The 26,058-nt window shown below is 43.0% G+C and overlaps 1 protein-coding gene and 1 long non-coding RNA gene across 4 annotated transcripts in view; both read left to right on the top strand.

The window, feature by feature from the left end:
• The window catches only part of LHFPL3 (LHFPL tetraspan subfamily member 3), a 570,149-nt gene that overhangs the window by 418,368 nt on the left and 125,723 nt on the right, over window positions 1-26,058 (top strand). The gene's annotated exons all lie outside the window — the stretch shown is intronic.
• Window positions 15,548-26,058, top strand: part of LOC123606339 — a 43,310-nt gene continuing 32,799 nt past the window's right edge. The window contains exon 1 of the long non-coding RNA XR_006716238.1: window positions 15,548-17,312. This is a non-coding gene — a long non-coding RNA (uncharacterized LOC123606339). The remainder of the gene's footprint in view (window positions 17,313-26,058) is intronic.

Genomic DNA, 26,058 nt, shown 5'->3' with positions numbered 1-26,058 from the left:
GGGGGCGCCTGGGTAGCTCAGTCAGTTAAGTGTCCGACTTTTGATTTCGGCACAGGTCATGTTCTCACGGTTCCTGGGCTCAAGCCCCTCATTGGGCTCCGTGCTGGCAGCATGGAGCCTGCTTGGAATTCTCTCTCTCCCTATCTCTGCCCCTCCTCTGTTCATGTGCACTCTCCTTCTCTCTCTCAAAATAAATAAGTAAACTTAAAGAAAATCCTATCTGCGTCTGAAATTTAACTTAACTCTATTTTAACCACCACTGCTGTGCTCAAAAAGCAAGAAATTAGTTACCTCTTTCCCCAACCTCTTGCTATGCTAAGTGGCTTAGGAGTGCTTTCAATCTTTCTAGCCATTGACCTCTAGCCCTTTCCATTCTTGCAACAGAGGACCTTTTCCATACCTCTCATTTATTTTTAATGACTTTTAAGCCCTCTCTTCTACCCCAGCTCCCCAACCCTGCCATATCGCCTTCTGTGTATCATGCGGTCCATCATTTTCACAAGACGACAGCAGTCCCGGGCATGCTGATTGGACAGGATCAGGTCACAGTGATACCCATGCTGAGAATGGAAGAGTTCCCTTCACTAGAAGCTGCATCTGAAATCTGAGTAACGTCTGTGCGTTCCAAACAGCAAAGGGCAGCAGGCCGTGTTTCCTCCTGTCATCAGATGGGAATGTAGGTGAAAGGGAGGCAGCGTGGGGCAGGTAGGCTGGAGGGGCCATGAGGTCTCTCCACTTTACTTACAAATGCTTTAATTTAAGCCTGTTTCCTTATCTGAATATAGATAGAGTGACTGGGTTTTTAGTTTTAAATTTAGCATAGTTCACCCTTCCAGCACTGGGAGCTTTTAAGGAGAAAAAAGGGTGGGGTGTTGGTGTATCTGAATAAGTGAAAAAGAGTAAACGTTCTAATACCCCCAATATCACAAAGACATACTATGACCAAAAACATTAGGAGGAAGGGCCACTCGTTCGGTCATGTCACCGAAAATACCTGCAGTTTCTCAAAGCTTTCCTCCCCCCCCCGCCCCCACCGTTTCCCCCATGACCGCTGGGCTCTGCTCTGTGCTTGGGTGCTGGTTCCAGGACAACTGGAGCCAAGAAGGTAGATTTGGGAAAGGCTGGCATATAGTTCATAAATGCAGGATGCCTTCATTGGATTTGGGTCAGAAGCAAGTAGAAGTGCCTTAGAGTGAATTTTCTCAAATAAATAGCCTACTAGAATTGTCATTGAACTGCATCTTCTCCCAAGCATGGACTTCATCCTTCAACCATTCCCGGGAGGAAGAGACATAGAATTCCGTACTGCAGTCCTTTCCTTTAGGGAACAGCGTTTTGTTTCTAGAACATCACAAGGAAGAAGGTTAATAGATTTTGCCAGGCACCACCAAAAGATTTTCTAACCTAGCCATCTTTCCTTGCTATAGTTCAGTGCTTCTCAAGCTCCCCTGTGCCTGTGAGTCAACTAGGGATCTTGTTAAAACACAGATTCTGGTTCTGAAGAAACTTCAGATGATGCCATTGCATCACACTTGGAGTAGCAAGAACCTAGAAGGCTCTATTTTATTTATGAAAACACTGCCTGGCATAACAGGGTTAATATCCAGGACCTGAGAGTAGATCATTCACTGGAGCAGGAGGGGAAGAGAAGAAACACAGGTAACAAGGGGGGAAAGTAAGCGCCCACCTACAAGTGTCCAGAGAAAGGCAGATGGAACTTGTCATCCAGAGAGTAACGTGACAAACAGCAGGTGGTGGTATCTAGGCAAGCAGTGGTGGTCCAGGATATGAAGATCATCGAAAGGGTAACGTATGCAGTGAGGAAATCTCAAAAATATCAGATATCTGTGCAAGCAGGCAGCTGAGTCACAGATATCCAGCCATAGAACTAAATACGGAAGAGGAGACAAAGGGTTGAGGGAGAAGAGGGAGAGGGTGATACAGGTCTCAGCAAGATCAAGAAGATGGTGGGGAATTGAGACATAGAGTCAAGTCAAGGACCTCAAGACAAGGATCCATTTACCAAAAGCATAGCTTCAAAAACGTAGTTCAGCCTACAGGTATAAAGACTCTTTCCTAAAGAAGCTAGTATGTAATATGCATGGTCTGTGTGCCAGAAACTGCTGCAAAGGGCTTTGTACTATCTCCTGTAAGTTTCACAAATATCTATGGCAGGCATCAATACTCCATTTTGGACAAGTATCTGAGGTTTAAAGGGATTCTATACTTTGCCTAAGGTCCCTTACTAATAATTGCTTAACCAGACAACTCACATTCTATGCTCTTTGTGACCTCATGCTGGCCTCCCAACACACTGATGAGGTAACCTGATGCTAACCTAGCGTTCCTGCAGTCTGCCCCGATCCAAGGAAGGAAGTGGGACTTCAGTGTGGTGGGTGGTCTGACTAAAGATGGAAGAAGGAGGAAAAGGTGAGGTGCCAGGTGCTGGGGAACATCGTGAAGACGTGCTGCTTACTAAGACCACAATCCACGGATGTGATTATGCCAAGAATAGTCTCTTTGTTAACACTTCTGCGGTTATCTAATTTCCTATAGGAAGTACCTTATGTTAAGCTCAGGGCTTGTCAACAATAATTCAGCACAAAAAGTAACACTGTACGGCCCCGGTGTCCCAACCTTAGCCAGACCTTGTCCTTATTTCTCTATGTTGGTCTCTGAAGTGGCCATCCCTGAACATCTCGTTGAAAGGAATCTATGGCTCCACTGCAACATATTCAAGATGTCAGTCACGTGAGTGTGTTGATGAGCACTCTTCAGCTGAAATGAACAGAAATTGACTGGACCTACTTTGAGAAGAAAGAAAGCAAAGTAGATATGGGGGGCATATACAGATTCACTGGATCACGTTTTATCCCATGCATGGTTTGCTCCACATGCTGGAACAGTAGAAACTGCATTGCTCGGGGCGCCTGGGTGGCGCAGTCGGTTAAGCGTCCGACTTCAGCCAGGTCACGATCTCGCGGTCCGTGAGTTCGAGCCCTGCATCAGGCTCTGGGCTGATGGCTCAGAGCCTGGAGCCTGTTTCCGATTCTGTGTCTCCCTCTCTCTCTGCCCCTCCCCCATCCATGCTCTGTCTCTCTCTGTCCCAAAAATAAATAAAAACGTTGAAAAAAAAAATTAAAAAAAAAAAAAAAAAAAAAAAGAAACTGCATTGCTCTGACGCCTTAGAGCACAATCCTGCACATCGCCTGGCTTCCACCAAGCAGAGTTTACCTCCAAAGCTGCAGTTGTGCCCCACAGAGGGGATGTGTGTTGGTGGAGGCTGAGAGTGGTAGCAGGTATCTCTGTGGTCAGGTCTTGGCTTCACGGGTGTCAAGAATCTTCCTGCCGTGGATCTTAGCAGTTTGGTTGTAAAGCCAGTGGCTATGGGAACAACTTCTTTCCCAGCTTTCTGGAAGCGTAGTAACTCCCTCCATAGGCCACTTCTGTGAGGTTGTTTGGGGGAGTTGTCTTGAAAGCTTAGCCTAAAGCCTGTCTCCTTTCTAGCAATGTTGTAAATGCCCAATTCCCACATTAAATCCCTCTCTACTTAAACCGCTAGAATGGATTCCCTTATCTGCAACTGAGCCTTGACTAATCCAGAAGGAATTTACAATAAGGGTATTTGGGGATGTCACCTAGAAATGGAATAGTAAAGAAATCAGGGAGTAGTCTTTTGCTGTCTATGTGTGTATCTCTCTCTCACCTACTTCATCCTTCCTTCTCAGTACACCTATTTCCTCTACTAATCATCCCTTCACACAAGGCATGTTGAGTTCTTCTGCTCTGACATCCTTGTTCAGAAAGAACGGACGGTCCTTTAATTCTAATCCCAAATTCCCAAGGGAGAAAAACTGAGTGGCATAGTTTAGATATCTACCACCAGTTCATTTGGCTATTGTTTCAGTTTCAAAACCCTATGAAGCTTTTTGGTAGTTCAATAAATCACATTTACAATGAAGACAACTGGGTCTTAACTTATGTGTCTTGCCCCAAATCACACAACAGTTAAGCAGAAGACTCAGGATTTACACCCCTGTCTCCTGACCTCAAATTTGATGCTCATTCCACTGTACCATCACTGCCTCTCTAGTGTTCATAATTATATCTCTGGAGCATTTAACAATTTACACTGTGTTGTTATATCCCCTAACTCATCTGATACTTCCAACAGTCCCATTGTTGTTATCCCCATTTTATACACAAGAAAATTGATGCTACAGACATTAGGTGACTTGTCATCCATTTCATGAAAGTTAGTGCCAAGACTGATCCCTCCATCTTCTGGTTCTCAGAGGAATTCATGTTGGAATGGGGCTCAGTCTCAGAGGATATCAGATCTGATACTTCAAAGCCATTTCTTATAACGGGTTGTAAGACAAGCAACCAGAAGATGACACTTTGGCTTTTGTTTGTTCTGTTTTTGATGAGGTGACTGGTGGAAATTCTGTGGGTCCCCAAATCCAATAAACCTAAATAAATGGCAACGTTAAGGGAAGGACTCAGCTACCTAAAAGGAAGAGTCTCCCCCACTTCCTCCTCAGCACAACAGGAAACGTTATGACCTTAGTTGATTCCTGAGGAGTTGATGAAACTCAAAAGAATTTGCAGATTCTCTTCACAGCTTAAAGATCAGCATGGACTCCAGAGTGCTGTTGAGCTCAGTATTTGGCCAAAGACCTTGCTATAGTGTCTTGCTGTACTTCAAAGAGATACCTAGATGACCTTGCAGTTTTAATACACCTAGCAAAGTATCTCTATTGTCAAGGGACAGGATTAGCATGAAGGACTCATCCTTGCTTCTTGCCATCACTTTGAGAAGTAGGTTTTTTTTTAACCTAACTTTTGCAAAGAAAGACATTTCCCAAGAGAAATTACAAAGGCACTTCCCGCACCATCTTTAATAGTTACTGAGCTGCTGTCATGCACAAAGTGCAATGGAGGGCATGCAAAAGACCAAATACTTCTAGGTTTTTGCAGACTGCTCCATTATTTCTTCCATGATGACCTTGTGGCTGCAGAGCAGAGCCCTGTGATAGAAAGCTCAATTATTGTAATTCTCTCTCAACAGAGGTTTCAGCAGGCATTTCCACTCCTACTGTTTATGTGCAACGCAGATGTTTGATTACTTTGTGGCACCATCATGGAAGTCTAGGCTCCAGTCTCTTGTGCAGAAATCCTGCCCTTCGTCTGGAAACGTTCTGGCAGCCCCTTCACAGTCACCATCAGGCTCAATCCAACCCACTTCACTTCTGACCAGTACCAAAGAACTGTTTTAAAACTCCAGCATGTTCTTCCCTGTTTTGTAGTCAGCTGTCGTAGTTCTCTAAATCCTGCTCTGTGGCCTGCTTCAGTCTCTTTTCTGCTAGATCATCGTTGGATAACAAAATTCTTTGTTCCTGAACTGGCAAAGAAATCCATAACGATTATCTGGAATGACCCTAAAATAATTTCTGTGATTGGTAAAGCTGAGCTCTGTTGTTATCCTGGTTTTCTAGAGAACAAAAGAAACTTAGGAGATATGGGAGACAGTCTGAAGCCTGAGGAGTGGGATGATCCAAAGCTAAGCTGTATTTCCTTGGAAGTCTGAATGCTACAGGACCAAAGCTTTGGCAGAGGCCAATATGAGAGTGCCCTTTGTCAAGGCCCTGAATTTAGAAAGCTCAACAGTTAGGGGCATGAACCAATAACAAGAAGAGAGTCTTTCACTTGGCTCTCTTGTGATCTTTGCTGATTTTCTCCATCTTGTTCGTTTTATTTTTATTTTTTATTTTTTTACTGTTTATTTTTGAGAGAGAGAGAGTGTGTGAGCATGGGAGGGGCAGAGAGACAGGAAGACACAGATTCTGAAGCAGGCTCCAGGCTCTGCTCTGGGCTGTCAGCACAGAGCCCGGCATGGGGGTTGAACTCACAAACTGCGAGATGACCTGAGACGAAGTTGGACGCTTAACCAACTGAGTGACCCAGGCACCCCCATCTTGCTCATTTTATGATGACTCTAATTTTAAAAACTAAAGTGCTTAAATGGGCCAAGAAAACTATAGTTGGTCTTCCCTTTAGGATTCCATCTAACTGTCAAGTCCACAAAAGAGTTGGGGAAAAGGATCCGGAGTCTTTCTCTCCTTCCTCATCTGTGAGGCAGCCCCTGAAAAAAAAAAAAAAACTCTGGGATTCCTTGATACATGATTTGAAAATCACTACCATACTTCCACACTTGTGTATGATCCTGTAATTCTGGGCCCCTCAGATGCGTGTCAGAAGTTTGACATCAGAGAAGGAGAAAGAGAGCAAACATTCCTTCTTTCATTCTTCAATTTCCCACTCTGAATTTTTCCTCCTAATTTCCTTCTTAATTTTTCTCCTCTGTCACTCTGCCAATCTATGGCAAAGTTCAAACTGTGGGCTCAAAAAGCCATACCAAATGTCCCAGAAAAATCATACTCAAAACACATAGAATCATGTTTTGGGAAGGAAAACCCACTTCAGGGGTTTCTAGTCGATATCTCTGAATGGCACCAAATCCAAAGTGGCTTAGTCTTGGTTTGCATACCAAGTTTATACTTTTAGTTGTCATTATTATTTGTATTTAGCAGAGCTTACAATCATGGGAAGCATTTTAATTGCTTGTCTTTATCTTAAGAAGCTTGCATTTTCTTTTTTAAAAGTTAAAAACAAGGGCATCTGGATGGCTCATTCAATTAAGTGTCTGACTCTTGGTTTCAGCTGAGGGTATGGTCTCCTAGTTCATGAGTTGGGCCCTGCATGGGGCTCTGCAAAGCTCAGAGCCTGCTTGAGATTCTCTGTCTCCTCCTCTCTCTGCCCCTCCCCTCCCACTCACTCACATAGTCTCTCTTTCTCTCAAAATAAATACTTTTTAAAAAGTTAAAAATAAAAATAAACTGAATGTCTCCAAATTGTGAATGATGAAGTTATAATCAGAACCAATGCCAAACCAATAAAAAAAAGATTAAAGTCAGATGGAATAAGCTGGTTGATATTTGTCAACATAACCATCATGTACAGGCCCTGCAGTCTTCTAGTTTAGTGTCCCCAGCAAGGAGACTCGTAGAGATCCGAGGGATACTGTCAGGCCTAGAGCAGCTGGGGGTTAGTTGGAGCTGAGACAGGCTATTTGGCCCAGCAGTTAGGGAATGAGCTCTGGAAGGTGGAGTCTGAATGCTGGAGGAGCTGTAAACCCAGAGGTGCCTCTGACAGATGGCTTCCACCCTGGAGAGGACCTAGAGAGAGGTCTGAAAATTCAGATAATCCCCAGAGGGACAGGATTAACAGAATCACCCAGTTTCTGGTCCAATGAGGGATGTGGAAGCTGATCTGATTCTCTCCAGCTGGTGTATACGCAGTCTCTTGTAAAGTTTGCATTTAGGCACCCCCAAAATGGGTGTTGGGTGCTGTGTACACTTTTCCTTCCTAAGGTGTCCTTAGCTTACTTTGTTATGCCATGTTGCATTTCTAAGCTTCTTCCATTGAGCCCCTCAAAGTACTAACCTTAATTAAACCAACCTTGCAGCTTCCACAGGAGGCAGGAAGTGAGTTTGTTGACAAAAATCATGGAAGTCAAGTGGATTGGCCAAAGTATATTATGGGGATAGTAAAAGTATATTATAAATCCATGGGTTGGCTTGAGAATAAAAACCCAGAGTTCAGTCACTTCTGACTCCCTCTGGTGACAATCATACTCTCCATATTTGGGGTCTTTCCCCACTTATAAGATAATTTTTATTTATATTATCTGCATATGACATAACTTTTAAGGAAACGGTAAAGCAAAGCAGAGAGATAGAACAGGGGGTTTTATCTCTGCCTCAGAGCAAATACTCTAACCTCTCATCCCTACCGCGTGGCATCCCCAGTTTTCTCATCCCTAAATCTCTGAGATAAGGACCCTTTCAGGAAAGAAAAAGCAGCTACTGACGACTTCTGCATCAGCCTCCGAGCGAAGCAGGAAAGACTGAAGAAGACATCCAAACACTCTTGTGATTCTTTCCTTGAAAAGAAAAAAAAAAAGACAGAAACATTGTCTTTTTCTTCCTTCCTCATACTGGAAATATCTCAGTTCTCTAGTTTTGATCTTCATGTTCTAGATATTTTTTAAGTACAGCAGCCTGGTGAGTTTGTGAAGGGAATCTGAGAATTTGCTAAGAACACTTTTCTTGGCTCAGTGAGACAAAGTTGGCCCCACAGGGCAACATCTCACTGGCCTCTTGTGAACTGACTTCACACTCCTATCTCTGGGGACTGAAGACCACTCTCAGTGTTGTCTTTTTAGTTTTTAAGTTTATTGATTTATTGAGAGAGAGAAAGAGAGAGAGAGAGAGAATCCCAAGCAAGCTCTGCATTCCCAACATGTAGCCCATTGTGGGACCAATCCCACGAACTGTGAAATCATGGCCTGAGCCAAAGTCAAGAGCCAGACACTTTAACTGACTGAGCCACCCAGGTGCCCCGGTGTTGTCATTTTTATTAGTGAAATCAGCAGAGTTGGGCTTGAGCCTACTCCTTCACCCACAGTCACCAGGTACATGTGTGACTAAATGGTATGAGATGGCAGTGCAGGGAACTAAGGCCTCTTAGTGTCCCTTTTATTTTCTTAATGTTTATTTATTTTTGAGAGAGAGAGTGAGACAGCATGGGAGGGGCAGAGATAGGGAGACAGAGGATCCAAAGCAGGCTTCGTGCTGATAGCAGAAAACCTGACATGGGGCTCAAACTCACCACCCGTGAGATCATGACCTGAGCCGAAGTCGGACGCTGAACCAACTGAGCGACCCAGGTGCCCCAGCCTTTGTTATCTTTAGATGGTCCCCTTCCCAGAAGCAGAGTCCCTGTTAATTAGCTAACTGGTTGCATTACTTCTATGACTGACAGTTTTCAGATAATGAGAAACAGGCCCGGTGAACAAAGCCCCTGGTGTAAAAAAAGATGAGTTTGACTTTTACTTCCAGGAACAGAACTGTATTCCCAGCATCCCCCCCTTTTAGAAGAGGGTTTGGCGCTACCTTCTATCAAATGGAAACAGTCCTCTCTCCATCTAGGCTATTCTGTTACTCTCTTGCATTACTCCACGATCCTTCCTACAAATGTGAAAACACTCAGGTCCTCCTCTTCCACACCACACCCGCGTGCACACACAGCCAGCCACAGGACTGCACAAGTGAAGTGGAAAGGGATGCTCAGACAAAACTTCTCTGAACACCAGCTTTGGCTTCCTGGAAGAACCTTCCATCAGATTAAAGACAAATGCTATTCAGTAGTTAATTGAGAAACTAGATTGCCCTCAGACTTTCAAAAAGCAAATAGAAGTATGGATATCATTTTAAACATCCCAAGAGTTTCTCGTGAAATGCTTCCTTTCTCCATTGAAACAGTGAATACTACAGGGGACAAGTTGCCTTCTGGCTTTATGTCATGTCTAAAAGCCAAGCTGAAGAGTATCCAGCTCTTCAAGTTTGGAAAGAAAAGCCTTCACACAGCTTCTTTTACTGTCTTTAAGGAGGCAACAGGAAGAATGGGCTTTGAAAACAGAGAGACATGTTTTAACAAAATATTAATGTTTGTTTCCCTTTGCCTTTGTAAGTATAAGGCAATCTCCACAAAACATCTTAAAGCCCGTGGGGGGCCTGGTGGCTCAGTTGGTTGAGTGTCTGACTCTCGATTTCAGCTCAGGTCATGATCCCAGGCTCATGACATTGAGCCCTGCATCAGGCTTCACAGTTAGCGTGGAGCCTACTTAAGATTCTCTCTCTCTTTCTCTTCCCCCCCCCCAGTCTCTCTCTCTTTCCCTCAGCCCCTCTCCCCAGCTCATGCTCCCCCCCAAAAAAATTAAAAACTAAAACATCCTATGTGGAGAAACGAGAACCCTCTTGCACTGTTGGTGGGAATGCAAACTGGTGCAGCCGCTCTGGAAAACAGTGTGGAGGTTTCTCAAAAAATTAAAAATAGAACTACCCTACGACCCAGCAATAAAACTACTGGGAATTTATCCAAAGGATACAGGAGTGCTGATTCATAGGAGCACATGTACCCCAATGTGTATAGCAACACTTTCAACAATAGCCAAATCATGGAAAGAACCCAGATGTTCATCAACTGACGAATAGATAAAGAGGATGTGGTTTATATATACAATGGAATACTACTTGGCAATGAGAACAAATGAAATCCTGCCATTTGCAGCAACGTGGTTGAAACTGGAGGGTATTATACTAAGTGAAATTAGAGAAAGGCAGATATCATATGTTTTCACTTCTATGTGGAACTTGAGAAACTTAACAGAAGATCATGGGGGAAGGGAAGGGGAAAAAAATAGTTTCAAACAGAGGGAGGCAAACCATAGGAGACTCTTAAATACAGACAAACTGAGGGTTGATGGGAATGGGGGGCAGAGGAGAGGGGAAAATGGGTGCTGGGCATTGAGGAGGGCACTTGTTGGGATGAGCACTGGGTGTTATATATAAGCGATGAATCACGGGAATCTACCCCCACAATTAAGAGTACACTGTATACACTGTATGTTAGCCAACTTGACAATGAATTATATTTTTAAAATAAAAATTTTAAAAAAACACCCTAAAGCCCATATACTCAAGATTAGGGTTGTTAAAAAAGGTTTAAAAATATTTGATTGAGCCATAGGATATTGCTGACAGTCAACTGTCTGACCAAAAATACAATTTCCTACAGTTCAACCTAAGAGAAGAAACATTAACAATTTACTTTTGACATACAAAATAAATTTTGCACTAAGAAGATAGCATAAAAGCAACACAGCCTCAACAGAGAAAGGATGTGCTAAGTTTGCTTATTTGATTTATCAAAGGCCAAGTAATAGGGTTTCCTTCCATCTACCTTTAAGGCCCAGTCAGAAAGCTGGAGTCATCCTCGTATGAGACATTCTAGAACCTCACCACACTGTAAGATATATGAGGGGAGAAATGAATCACCAGGGGACAGTATGGTTTCCTCAGGAGACAAAGAAGTAGATCTTTCTCCTTCTAAAATACTGTGAGGAGGATGAATTAGATAACTCCAAACAGAAGACAAATAGCGAAAAATAAAAATAGCTAATAAGGAACTAAAAATTCTGAGAATCTAAGAGACTGAACCTCACTTTGAGTTGGGGTCCAGGAAGTAAAGAAGTGGAACCACAAACAGACGCGTTCTACGAAACGTAGCTGAGTTACGTGACTACTTGTGGTCTTGATGTAGAAGAGAGAAAGGACTGGGGAAGTAGACCAGTAACGCTTCCATTTATGTAGAAGAGCCTTTCTCTGGGAATATTCAAGTAATTTTCCATGTGCACATAAATGCTAGACTCAATAATACTTGCTTATCAAACTTCGTAACTGTCTTAGGAGAGTGGAAGGGCGCAGACCATAATGGCACAGGGTGTAATCCAGCCATGTGGGACCACTCTCGGAATGGCAAATCTCTGGCACACACGTGGCAGTTCTCCCTTCCCACACCATTACAGACACTATTTACTGATCCTGCCCAGACGTTTCTACCTGAGCCAGAAGGAAGCCTCGGGGTCCTTCTCAACACAGACTCCGGCAGCCACTACCAAGTAATCCAAAGTAGAGCCAGAAATGAAGCTTCTTTTCCCTTCCTGTGTTCCTCTTCTGTGTCTTTGTTAACACCACTATCTCCTCCCATATGGTGACTCCTCACCCTGACAACCTGCTTCACCTAGCTCCCACCTTCTTCCATTAGAATGTAAATTCTTAAAGTGCTGGCCTCTTCTTTCTGTTTGTTTATGAATGCTGAAGACCCTTGGATAGTGCTTGGTACAGGGGTGGAGCCCCACAAGATATTGATGGAATGACTCTGCTTGGTCACACTCATTTCGGGGGCAGCTCACACATGACCTCTGTAACAAGCCCTTCTCAGTCCTTCCAGCCTGAAGCCACCCCTTTCTCCTCTTGATTCACAGAACCACACAGGATGAGTAACTTCTTGACCAAACTTACCACATTTGGCCTGTAGCCCCTCAATCAATGGTTATTTAATTGAATTACAAGAAGAACAGAGACCTGACCAAATAATTAAAATAATGGCACTTCTCAGGTATATGGTACTTGCACATTTTCAGATACGTATTTCATTTTATTCAACCCTATGAGTTGAATAGGACAGGAATTATCTCCTGTGGGAGCACAGGCACAGAGGTGGTTTTCTCATGATTTGTTCATCTCAGAGGTAGCACCTGTCTGCTCAGTGCTGTTTCCACAAGGATGCTGCCATTTTTTGTATCATTTGCATGAGTGAGTCTATATCCACACTCTCCATTTCTATAGCTTTGCAAATATATACCAGTTATATAGTTGCAGTTAGGATACATTTTGAGCATTTAGCTAGATTTTTAAAAAGAAAATGAATTTTTAAGCCTAATGAATATTGATATTTTAGCTCTGTTTTGTAGTTCCTAATTCGTACTGCTCATAACCCTGAGTAAATTGCTTATTCTACTCCTTTTCTTACTCTCTAAAGAAAAGAGGAGACTTTGTTTTCCCCTCCCCCAGGCTCAGAATTTACCCTTAGTTTTATTTATTAATTCAGATGTAATTGACACATAACACTGAATTCGTTTCAGGCATACAGTGTAATGATTTGATATTTGTACATATTGCAAAATGATCACCAGAGTGAGTCTAGTTAATATCCACCACCATTCATAGGTACAAAAATTTTTTTTCTTATGATGACAACTTTTGAGATCTGTTCTCTTAACAACTTTCAAATATGCCATATGGTATTATTAGCTAAAGTCATCGTGCTATACATTAAATCCCATGACTTATTTTATAACTGGAAATTTGTATTTCAGGGGCCCCTGCAACTATTTCCCTCACCTCCTACCCCCTCCCAATTACCATTCTGTTTCCTGTATCTATGAGCTTGTGTTTTTGTTTTGTTTTAGATTCCCTATGCAAGTGAGGTCACACAGTATTTGTCTTTCTCTGTCTGACCTGTTTCACTTAGCATAATGCCCTCAAGGTCCATTCATATTGTCACAAATGGCAAGATTTCTTTCTTTTTATGGCTAAATAATGTTCCCTTGTATACATAGACCACATCTTTTTTATCCATTTATCCATCAGTAGATACGTCTCTTGTTTCCATGTCTTGGCTATTAGGTGATGCTGCAATGACATGGGAGTGCATTTATCTTTTTTTTTTTTTAATTTTTTTTTTCAATGTTTATTTATTTTTGGGACAGAGAGAGACAGAGCATGAACGGGGGAGGGGCAGAGAGAGAGGGAGACACAGAATCGGAAACAGGCTCCAGGCTCTGAGCCATCAGCCCAGAGCCCGACGCGGGGCTCGAACTCACGGACCGCGAGATCGTGACCTGGCTGAAGTCGGACGCTTAACCGACTGCGCCACCCAGGCGCCCCGCATTTATCTTTTTGAATTAGTGTTATCATTTTCTTTGTATGAACACCCACAAGTGGAATTACTGGATGATATGGTATTTCTCTTTTTTAATTTTTTGAGCAACTTCTCTACTGTTTTTCCATAGTGCACCAATTCATGTTCCCACCAACCGTACACAATGGTTCCTTTTTCTCCACATCTCACCAACATTTGTTATTTCTTGTCTCTTTGATAAAAGCCCTTCTAACCAGTGTAAGGTGGTATTTCATTTGGGTTTGGTTTTTGCATTTTCTTGATGACTAGTGATGTTGAGCATCTTTTCTCGTGTCTCTTGGCCCTCTGTATGTCTATGCATAGCCCATTTTTTGATCAGATTGTTTTTTTGCTATTGAGTTGTATGAGCTCTTTATGTATTTTGGATATTAAGCCCTTATCTGTGATTTGTAAGTATGTTCTCCTATTCGGTAGGTTGCCATCTCATTTTGTTGATGGTTTCCTTTGCTGTGCAGAAGCTTTTTAGTTTGATGTAGTCCCATTTGTTTAGTTTTACTTTTTTGCCTTTGCTTTTCATGTCAAATCCAAAAAAAACCATCACCAAGATTGATGTCAAGGAGCTTACCTCCTATGTTTTCTTTCAGGAGTTCTACAGTTTCAGGTCTTACATTCAAGTCTTTAATTCATTGTGAGTTAATTTTTGTGTATGGTGTAAGATAGCGGTCCAATTTCATGGACCACTGTCCTGTTGTCCCAGCACCATTTATTGAAGAGACTGTCCTTTCCCCATTTTATATTCTTAGCTAAACTGTCATAAATGATTTGACCGTATCTGCATGGGTTTATTTCTGGACTCTATTTTGTTCCATTGATCTATGTGTCTGTTTTTATGCCGGTACCATATTGTTTTGATTACTGTAGCTTTACAATATGGTTTGAAGTAGGGAGCATGATGCTTCCAGCTTTGTTCTTCTTTCTCAAGATTGCTTTGGCTATCCAGTGTCTTCTGTGGTTCCATATAAATTTTAGGGTTGTTTGTTCTATTTCTGTGAAAAATGCCATTGAAGTTTTGATAGAGATTGGATTGAATCTGTAGATTGCTTTGGATAGTGTGGACATTTAAAAAATATTCTTCCAATTCCACTTATTTGTGTCTTTTTCAATTTCTTTTATTAATGTCTTAGAGTTTTCAGTGTACAAGTTTCTCGCCCCCTTGGTTAAATTTATCCCTTGGTATTTTATTCTTTCTGATGCAAATGTAAATGGGATTATTTTCTTAATTTCTCTTTCTGATACTTCATTATTAATGAATAGAAATGCAACAGAATGTGTACATTGATTTTCTATCCTGCAACTTTACCAAATTCATTTATTACTTCCAACAGTTTTTTGATGCAGTCTTTAGGGTTTTCTATATATAATGTCATGTCATCTGCAAATAGTGACAGTTTTACTTCTCCCTTTCCAATTTATATGTGTTTTAGTTCTTTTTCTTGCCTAGTTGCTCTGGCTAGGACTTCTAATACTATGTTGAATAAAGGTGAGGATAGTGGACAGCCTTGTCTTCTACCTGATCTTAGAGGAAAAGCTTTCTTTCAGCTTTTCACTGTCGAGTATGATGTTACCTGGGGCCTGTCATGTATTACCTCCTGTACTCTCTTTGTTGAGAGTTTTTATCATAAATGGATGTTGAATTTTGTCATGCTTTTTCTGCATCTATTGAGATGACCATGCAATCTTATCCTTCATTTTGTTAATGTGTGTATCACATTGATTTGTGGTTGTCGAAGCACCCTGGCATCCCTGGAAAGAGTCCCACTTGATCATGGTGTATGATCCTTTTAATGCATTGTTGAATTTGGTTTGCTTATATTTTGTTGAGGATTTTTGCATCTATACTCATCATAGATATTAGCTTCTAATTTTTTTGTGTGGCATCCTTGTCTGGTTTTGGTATCAGGGTAATGCTGGCTTTGTGAAGTAAGTTTGGAAGGGTTCCCTTCTCTTCTCTTCTCTTCTCTTCTCTTCTCTTCTCTTCTCTTCTTTGGGAGAGTTTGAGCAGGATTGGTGGTAATTCTTCTTTGAACATTTGGTAGAATTCACCAGTGAAACTATCTCATCCTGAACTTTTGTTTGTTGGGAGTTTCCTTAGTTTTATTTTTGATTTCTATCAGTTTCTGTTTTTTCTTGTTTTTTTTTAACACCCTAAAATGGCAACTTCCCTGTTGACCAATCATTTAAGGCTAATGATAGGTATTATATTAATGATACATCTGTGTCTATCATTCTTTTTATTCTCTCACCCTAGAGGAACAGAATGAGTTTTTTACCATCATTTGACAGATGAGAAAAATGAGGCATAAGGAAGGGAACTGACTTGCCAAAAATCATTCAATTAGTTAATGACACAGAGACTATTAAAACTCAATTCTTTTGACCCCAGGTCCTGCACTCTTTCTGCTCAAACCTAATGGCCTTTGTGTGAGCTGTCTTGCAGCCATGCAGTCCCAGGGTGTGCTGACAGAAGAGCTCAGACAGTAGCTCAGACTGCCTCCTCGTGCCAACCCTACAAGGACACTAAAACTCACAAAGCAATTCCCTTTCCCATTCTGATGCCACCTCAGCTCACTCTTCACAGGAAAGGGCAGACTGTGCTAACCGGCACCGCTGCCCTGCAAAGTGAACGGAAACATCATGCAGAGATAAAGTAGAAAGCAGAAACCTCATTCCCTTGCTGCCTTGAAGTAGAGAATAAAGCATCTTTGGAGGTCCTCCTTCCGAGAGTAGGTTCACCTTCAGAATATAAATGGCAGCCTCCTTCCCGTGACGCTTCCTACTCTCCAGGCAGGCACACCACATGTGCAGCGGATATGACACATGACTTGGGCTTCAATCCTGCGATCATATATATTTTTAATTCAAGTTCCATGCAATTTGGTGAATATTACCTTTATTGGGTAATTACCTTATTCAGAGTGCTCTTAACAGCCCTGTCGACACGAATGTCAGCTCACTACAAGAGATGGGCTTGCTGAAAGCAACACAAAAAGAAACTGAGGCAGGTTTTTCTTTTAACCTGTTTGTTAAAATTTTATGAGTAAGTCATTTTCTCCCTTGTGGGCTTTCCCTTCTAGTTTATGTGAGATCACAGCTGCTTGAATGTAAATGTGGCTGCCCCGTCTCCCTGTCATCCACAGCAGCTGTCTCAGATCCAGAGAGGCTCCCTTGGGTGGGGTGGAGGGGGGGTTCCTCACCCACCCAGGAACTGACGGGGCCATGAGGGGCTGCTGGCTTCGCTGCACCCATCATCTTGGTGAGCTAACCACAGACAGGCAGGGTGCTGCTGCAGGAGAGTCAGGGTAGGCCGTGCCCTGAGATGGAGGGAGGACTTTCTGTGCGTGGTTCCGATCAGCCCTGACTGTCCATATTCATGACAGAGAAATAACAGCCCCATCAACATTGCCCAGAAGGCTGTCACGATTAGCACCAGGCTGTCATGATTCTCCACCACATATCAAAAGCGCTCTCCGGTTAGATAAGTTTGAGAAATACCACATAGACTTCACGGCTCTCCTGGAGAATCACGGCACATAGCAACACCCAGAAGACTCTGAAAACTGTCTCTTGGTGTTAGGGGTTGAATTGTGTTCCCCCCTCCCCCAGTATTCACATGTTAAAGCCCTAACCCCCAGTACCTCAGAATGTGAACTTATCTGGAAAGAGACTTATTGCAGATATAATTAGTTACTATGAGGTCACATTGGAGTCTGGTGGGCCTCTAATCTCATCCTTACAAAAAGGGGAAATCTGGACACAGACACCCACACTGAGAGAACAACATGGGACCATGATGGCGGAGAGCAGTTTGATGCTTCCACAAGCCAAGGAATACCAAAGACGGCCAGCAAACCACCAGCAGCTAGGTGAGCGACACAGAACAGATTCTCCCTCACAGCCTCAGAAGGAGCTAACCAGACCAACACCTTGATTCAGACTCATGGCCTCCAGAACCATGAGACGATACATTTCTGTTATTCTAAACCACCTAGATTGTGGTCCTTCCTTACAGCAGGCCTAGCGCACTAATACAGAAGGGAAGAAAACTCGCCTGCAGTCACGCAGCTAGTTAGTGGTAAAGCCAGGAAAGGAATTCCCCCTGCTGACCTTTGGAAAAGCATCATGTGTACCACACAACACCAGAGATGCTCCACGTTCATTCCTCGGCTTCTGATCCCTCTTGGAATGTGGCAAAGACATAGAAATGGGAAGGGAGATGGGAGGAAAGGTAAAGGAAAACAGGCAGGAAAACAGTGGCACTTCCTCTCCTCTTCCTGTTCTTACAGGGCCCTCTTTCATCGAAATTAAAGTGGGGGCACGTGGGTGGCTCAGTTGGTTAAGTGTCTGACTCTTGATCTCAGCTCAGGTCATGATCTCACGGTTTGTGGGTTTGAGCCCTGCGTCGGGCTCTGTGCTGATGGTGTGGAGCCTGCTTGGGATTCTGTCTTTCCTTCTCTCTGACCCTCTCCTGCTTGTGCACACACGGGCACTCTCTCTCTCTCTCCCTCAAAAATAAACTTTTTAAAAAAAATTAACATGATATTGGTAGTAATAGCTAAATTTCTTGAGCACTTACTATGGTGCCAGGCATGGTTCTAAGATGTTACATACATTACCTAACCCTAACAACGAGCCCGATACTGCTATTATCCCCATTGTACAGACAAAGAAGCTAAAGCAAGGATTTTTAGATGACTTGTCCGATGTCACGCAGCTAATCAGTGATGGAGCCAGAATCTGATTCTAGGCAGCCGGTCTCCAGAACCCAATTCTAACTGCTTTGCTATCCCCTTCAATACCTTCAGATCATGTAGAGAGAAAGGGTCTTTGCAACCTGCAGTCAGGCAAAGCCTTTAGCTTTTCCAAAGCTGAAACCCCAGTAAAGCCTCTAAATAAATGTTAAAGAAATTTTTTTTTAATGTTCATCACTGTGTCCCAGTGTTTTTCCAGAACTTAAGCTTTATAGAAAAAGAATGTTCTGATTACTTCTATTCTGGGCATCAAGATACGGTCAGTTTTATTCAAGTACTTTGTATATTCAGTTCTATCTGATCGTGTTCCTTTTATAGAATTTTGCTCTGAGGATCTCTGTTTGCTGTACAAGGAGCATGCTGGATTAAAGGCCTCAGTCAGGAGGCAAAATATATGAGTCTTGGCATCTTTCTACATTACAGCAGAACCATACTGTGAAATTTCCACTTGCCCTGCCTCTTTGACTCAAGGCAAATGCTGAGCCGTCAGCACTGGTGTCACAGTTAAAACAAACTGCTGGCTTTTTCTAGGGCGGGTTTGATTTCAAGGGTCATTGTCAATGCACCTGCCAAAGGTTGAATCACACTAAGGCTCAAAAGTAGGATAACCATAGTATGCTTCATTTTAGGCAATTAAATACAGCTATACATTTTTCATAGGTTACTAACCAAACTATTTCCATGGAAGCTTCAGTTCTCTTAATATTACCCATTTGTGCCTGAGTACCAACATTGGTTTCATTTTCCTGCTAGGTACATGAGTGTTAGGGACCAGGTAGAGAAAAGTTACAGAGATTAAAGAAATAGTCTGCAAGAATTTAAAATACCCTCTCCTGAAGACTGAAGAATGTGACTTAAAACCTCAAAGTTTTTTTGCTTGCCCTGAAGCAAGCAGCCACTGTCATAATTTAACTGGAACCTTTTATTATATTAGTCATTAACTTTAAAAATGCAAATCTGAATATACCCAACAACTAACAATCTTTCTTCTTGGCTAAAAGGCTTATTTCTAGACTCTATGAACTTTCTCTTCCATATTTTTTTCTTAGCTTATCAGAACATAAAAATGAATGCTCACATTTTTCTTAAGTCGTGATTTTCCACATATGCCTCAAAATGCATCCTATTTGTATCAGAATCTCAGAATGCATTGTTTAGAAGAAGAGAAGGAAAATGGAATTCCAAAAATAGCCTTTGTCTGTATTTTCTAGTTTGGGTTTAAGGTGTGAACTGGCTGGTACCAGACCAAAGCCAAAGAGGGATGTAGATCCAGTGGATATAAATCTAAATGTATTCCTAACAACATCAAAGCTTCATTGTGGTGAACATCATAGACACGAAGGACTAGGAAGTAAGTCACCTCTGTGAGTCCAAAGTCACCTAGGCTACAACTGAAACGCATGCGCACACTAATAAGAAATTATTTGGAGATATGGCACTTTAGCCTATTGCCATGACTATAATGCCAAACAGAGCAAATTTCTTAAACCATGCCCCAAACCTGTGCTACCAAGGTACCTACAGGTCTCCCCACCCCCACTGCCAGTTCCATCCTCTTCCTCAGGCCCTCCTCCCAACCTCTGGCAAAGCCATCCTGTGTCTGAAATACCCTGAGGTCCTAGTCCAGGCACAAGACCCCCCTGACTGCTCCCTCTTTTACTCAGGTCAGCGTAAACCCGTGGTTCCCGCCAAGCAATGTGCTTCAGAATCACCTTCCAAGCCTCCCCCTCTCCTGGGCCCCACCCCTAGGATTTCTGATACCTAGGGTAGGAGAGGAGGTGCCAAGAAGGTGAATTTCTAACAAGCTCTGGGGTGATAGGAATCTGCTGGCTCCAGGACCACACTTGGAGACTCTCTGCTCTTAAACAAGAAAGTGCTGCTATCATGTCCCAGATATTTATACTGACATTTAAATGGGTTTTTGTTTCATTGTCTATTTCCCCTGTGCCTCGTCTCCTACTTTACAGCACAGGGACTGTAAGGATCACATTGGGTGGTTGGGCTGTTAGACGGGAGGGTAACTAATTTCACGTTGTACAAAACAGTGACAGGCTTTTACAGCAAGGGGAACAAACACAGCTACTTAAGTCTGGGCACCCCTCACTCAGGATTCAACTGTGAAAAGCCCCACTGAGAAATAAACAAGTGCTCAATTTAGGGAGCTCTGACCATCTTCCTGGGAAGGACCATTCTGTTCCAGTGTCTTCCAGAGGGCACAGTGCTATGTGGTTCTGCGTGTCGTGACCCCCTAGGAGTGTCAGGTTGTCTCGGCCACAGGAAAGAGTCCCAGGGAGTTCAGCTGTAGCCCCTTAGATGACAGCGTGGCCTTGAGAGAAAGAGGCTGCCTCTCGTCTTCCTTTTCTGCCATGAAAGGATGGTGTTCCACGTATCCGTTTTAATGGATCTTTGTACATTCTTTGATATTTTTGGAGATGAGCGCTCAGGCCTGAGCAGTTGGTATTTTCCTTCCTGGTGCTCCTGGAAAATAGGGATCAAGAGGTGAGCCAGGGAATAGTACTCACGTAAGCTCTGCACCCCTTTGGCGGAAACCCCCATAAGTCCTGATTCTGTTGCTGCAGGCACAGGGTCTGATGGGAATAAGGAGCCATGAGGCTTTTCCCGAGGATATCCTCCATTTGCTATGTCTGCAGTTTCTCACTCCCTTTGCAGCTAATTATTCCCTTGGCCTGATCCAAACTCCCAAAGGCAACCTTCCCAGAAATCCCCAGTACCTCATCACCAGCACTTCAGAGAAAACGGCTTGTCTTACTTAATTACACCACACAAAACTGGGGACGTCCCCAGCTCACCATCCCCTGGCTGCTGGTATTTGGCTCAGTTGCTGTGGATTAACCTGTTGTTTTCTCTCCATCCCAATCTGAGTGACGGACCTGGAGGCAAACTTGGAATGGAAACAGCAGAAATCATGTTCTTTTGAGAAATTCCTCCAAGTAAAAGGAAAGGGGAAGACGGGGATCCCTTGTAATTTAAGTAAATCATTCTGGCAGTCTTACTTCACCAGCTGCTTTGTTGGGCTGTGCAGGATTTGATGTCTAGGAGAGAATCTGGGATGTACTTAATCTTTTCTCCTTCCCCAAACAGTGCTTCCCCAAGCTCCTTCCATGACAACCTGGGCTTAACTTCTTGGGGCGAGAACCCTGCTTTAGAGGAAGGAGAAGGACTGAGAAGGAATAGACCCAGGTCCTATCAAGATGGTGGAGCCCCAGGCACCATGGTTGAGATACCCCCAGTCCTACATACTTCTCATAATATCCTCCACATGCTGCTGAAACCACAAGACTGAGTGTGGTTTAGATTTGTCATTGTTGGGGGCTCTCAATGGTCCCCACCTCCTTGACTCATCTAAAGCCCAACCCTACTGTGAATCAGCCCATTCTCCCTCCACCTCGGGTAGAGGTGGTGACCACACTGCCTTAGGCCCTAGTGCCTTGATGAGCTGTTGCATCACTATGCCAGAATCAGTTGACTGTTGCTGAGCAGTGTGGAATCTGGCACAGGGGGAGGGGAGGCAGGAACCTATCACCACAGACTTCACCACTCCACAAATTTACCCAAAAGGCAGCCTGAGCTCTACATGCTCACATGGAAGGAAAGTTTATCCCGGTTCCCCATTGGAATTAAATCCCTTGCTCTGTTTCTCCAGTTTTCCAGCCATTACGTACACTCCTGCAGGAGCTCCCTAAGTCCTAACATCCACCGATTTCCCACACACACCTCCTCCTGCCTTGGCCAACACACTCCACTCTGTCCCAAGGCCCCCTTTCCCCTCCCGGCATCCCCCTGGAGCTCCTGGGCTGTGGTTGAGTACCCTGGTCTGGCACCAGACTGCCTCAGTTAAAATCCAGGCTCCAACATGTGAGAGCTAGTGCTGAGCCACTTTGTGTTTCAGTGCCTTCTTCTCTAAAATGGGGTGGTGTAACAAATCGAATTCAACAGCATATAAAAAGAATTATTCACCATGATCAAGTGGGATTCATTCCTGGGCTGCAGGGCTGGTTCAACATTCGCAAATCAATCAATGTGATACATCACATTACTAAAAGAAAAGATAAGAACCATATGATCCTGTCAATCAATGCAGAAAAAGCATTTGACAAAATTCACCATCCTTTCTTAATAAAAACCCTTGAGAAAGTCAGGATAGAAGGAACATACTTAAATATCATAAAAAGCCATTTATGAAAAGCCCACAGCTAATAACATCCTCAATGGGGAAAAACTGAGAGCTTTCTCCCTGAGATCAGGAACACGACAGGGATGTCGACTCTCACCGCTGTCATTTAACATAGTGTTGGAAGTTCTAGCATCAGCAATCAGACAACAAAAGGAAATCAAAGGCATCCAAATTGGCAAAGATGAAGGCAAGCTTTCACTTTTTGCAGATGACATGATATTATACATGGAAAACCCAACAGGCTCCACGAAACGTCTGCTAGAACTGATACATGAATTCAGCAAAGTCGCAAATTTCTGTACAAAATCAATGTACAGAAATCAGTTGCATTCTTAAACACCAATAATGAAGCAACAGAAAGACAAATAAAGAAACTGATCCCTAGGGGCGCCTGGGTGGCGCAGTCGGTTAAGCGTCCGACTTCAGCCAGGTCACGATCTCACGGTCCGTGAGTTCGAGCCCCGCGTCGGGCTCTGGGCTGATGGCTCAGAGCCTGGAGCCTGTTCCCGATTCTGTGTCTCCCTCTCTCTCTGCCCCTCCCCCGTTCATGCTCTGTCTCTCTCTGTCCCAAAAATAAATAAACGTTGAAAAAAAAATTAAAAAAAAAAAAAGAAACTGATTCCATTCACAATTGCACCAAGAAGCATAAAATACCTAGGAATAAACCTAACCAAAGATGTAAAAAGTCTGTATGCTGAAAACTATAAAAAGCTTATGAAGGAAATTGAAGAAGATATAAAGAAATGGAAAAACATTCCATGCTCATGGATTGGAAGAATAAATATTGTTAAAAATGTCAAGACTACCCAAAGCTATCTATATATTCAATGCAATCCCAATCAAAATTGCACCAGCATTCTTCTCAAAACTAGAATAAGCAATCCTAAAATTGTATGGAACCACAAAAGACCCCGAATAGCCAAAGTAATTTTGAAGAAGACCAAAGCGGGAGGCATCACAATCCCAGACTTTAGCCTCTACTACAAAGCTGTACTCATCAAGACAGCATGGTATTGGCACAAAAACAGACACACAGACCAATGGAATAGAATAGAAACCCCAGAATTAGACCCACAAAAGTATGGCCAACTAATCTTTGACAAAGCAGGAAAGACCATCCAATGGAAAAAAGACAGTCTCTTTAACAAATGGTGCTGGGAGAACTGGAAAGCAACATGCAGAAGAATGAAACTAGACCACTTTCTTACACCATTCACAAAAATAAACTCCAAATGGATAAAGGACCTGAATGTGAGACAGGAAACCATCAAAACCCTAGAGGAGAAAGCAGGAAAAAACCTCTCTGACCTCAGCCGCAGCAATTTCTTACTTGACACATCCCCAAAGGCAAGGGAATTAAAAGCAAAAATGAACTGGGGCGCCTGGGTGGCTCAGTCGGTTGGGCGTCCGACTTCAGCTCAGGTCACGATCTCGCGGTCTGTGGGTTCGAGCCCCGCGTGGGCTCTGGGCTGATGGCTCAGAGCCTGGAGCCTGCTTCTGATTCTGTGTCTCCCTCTATCTCTGACCCTCCCCCGTTCATGCTCTGTCTCTCTCTGTCTCAAAAATAAATAAAAAATTTTTTTAAAAAAAAGCAAAAATGAACTATTGGGACCTCATGAAGATAAAAAGCTTCTGCACTGCAAAGGAAACAATCAACAAAACTAAAAGGCAACCAACGGAATGGGAAAAGATATTTGCAAATGACATATCGGACAAAGGGCTAGTATCCAAAATGTATAAAGAGCTCACCAAACTCCACACCCGAAAAACAAATAATCCAGTGAAGAAATGGGCAGAAAACATGATAGACACTTCTCTAAAGAAGACATCCAGATGGCCAACAGGCACATGAAAAGATGCTCAACGTCGCTCCTCATCAGGGAAATACAAATCAAAACCACACTGATACCACCTCACGCTGGTCAGAGTGGCTGAAATAAACAAATCAGCATACAGCATACAGCATACTGAACTTAAGAGTATTTGTTTTTTAAGGCCCTTCTCTCTCCCTCCATGAGACTATAGGTGCTGGTGAGGATGTGGAGAAACGGGAACCCTCTTGCACTGTTGGTGGGAATGCAAACTGGTGCAGCCGCTCTGGAAAACAGTGTGGAGGTTCCTCAAAAAATTAAAAATAGATCTACCCTATGACTCACCAATAGCACTTATAGGAATTTACCCAAGGGATACAGGAGTGCTGATGCATAGGGGCACTTGTACCCCAATGTTTATAGCAGCACTTTCAACAATAGCCAAATTATGGAAAGAGCCTAAATGTCCATCAACTGATGAATGGATAAAGAAATTGTGGTTTATATACACAATGGAATACTACTTGGCAAAGAGAAACAATGAAATATGGCCTTTTGTAGCAACGTGGATGGAACTGGAGAGTGTTATGCTAAGTGAAATAAGTCATACAGAGAAAGACAGATACCATATGTTTTCACTCTTATGTGGATCCTGAGAAACTTAACAGAAGACCGAGGGGGAGGGGGAAAAAAAAAAAAAAAGGTTAGAGAGGGAGAAGCCAAAACATAAGAGACCCTTAAAAACTGAGAACAAACTGAGGGTTGACGGGGAGGTGGGACGGGGGGGTGGGAGGGGAGGGGGGTGATGGGTACTGAGGGCACCTGTTGGTATGAGCACTGGGCATTGTATGGAAACCTATTTGACAATAAATTTAGTATTTTTAAAAAAATTAAAAATAAAATCTCGAATAAAAATGAAATGAAATGAAATGAAATGAAATAAGATAAAATAAAATAAAATGGGGTGGTAATAGCCCAGCCCACCACAGAAGGATGTCAGGAGAGTTCAATTCAGTGGAACCATTTCATGCACATTACTTGCCATAATGCCCGGCCAAATAAACATGAACTATTATTATTCTTCAAGATCCAGCTGGAATGCCACATGTGTCTTCTGGGAACCTACCCTTTCCTCCTTTGCCCCCTACATATGAGCCTTCTATAGCTATTCTGTCATATAATGTGAGTACAAATGGCTTCATATTGTAGAGCACAAACTCTGCAGCCTGACCACCTGGGTCAAAAGGCCTGGTTCCACCACCCAATAGCTATTGGGTGTGATCTCCATGCCTCACTTTCTTCTTCTGCAGAATGGGGATAATAATTGAACCTCCCAGGCCTGCACACTTTCTGAACACTTTGACAGTTGCCCCCCAGTCTTCCTTCACCCTCAAGCCCTGCCACCTTCCGAGACCTCATCAGTGATCATCTACATAAATGTAAACTCTCAGTTCCTTTACTTTCTCTACATTCTTGCACTTTGATTGCTGTGCACACTATTAGCCACCAATAGACCCTAGACTCTGCCATTACCTAGAACCTCTGGGAAACCAAACCAGGTATCCATTCTGTCCTTCAAGCTGATCAAGAACTTGATCCCTCAGACTTGACTTTCTCTGTCATTCCTTGCTTACTGACCACTGCACCCTCACTCCAGTCCTTTCTTTGCCAGCATCCTGAAATCCTTTGCCATGTGTCATTAAACAAGTCCACCAAATTTTCAACCCTGCGTTCACCCAACTGCCTGCCTTCCTTGATTCTACCCCTGGACCATTCAGTAGTACCAAAGGAAAAAAAAATCACACAAGTGTAGAAGGAGGTGCCGCTACCACAGATGCAATCCTTCCATGTTTCT

This window comes from Leopardus geoffroyi, chromosome A2, assembly GCF_018350155.1.
Source record: "Leopardus geoffroyi isolate Oge1 chromosome A2, O.geoffroyi_Oge1_pat1.0, whole genome shotgun sequence".
Taxonomy (NCBI): Eukaryota; Metazoa; Chordata; class Mammalia; order Carnivora; family Felidae; genus Leopardus; species Leopardus geoffroyi.
Note: the sequence above shows the minus strand (reverse complement) of the source record. Positions and strands in the feature narration are given on the sequence as shown.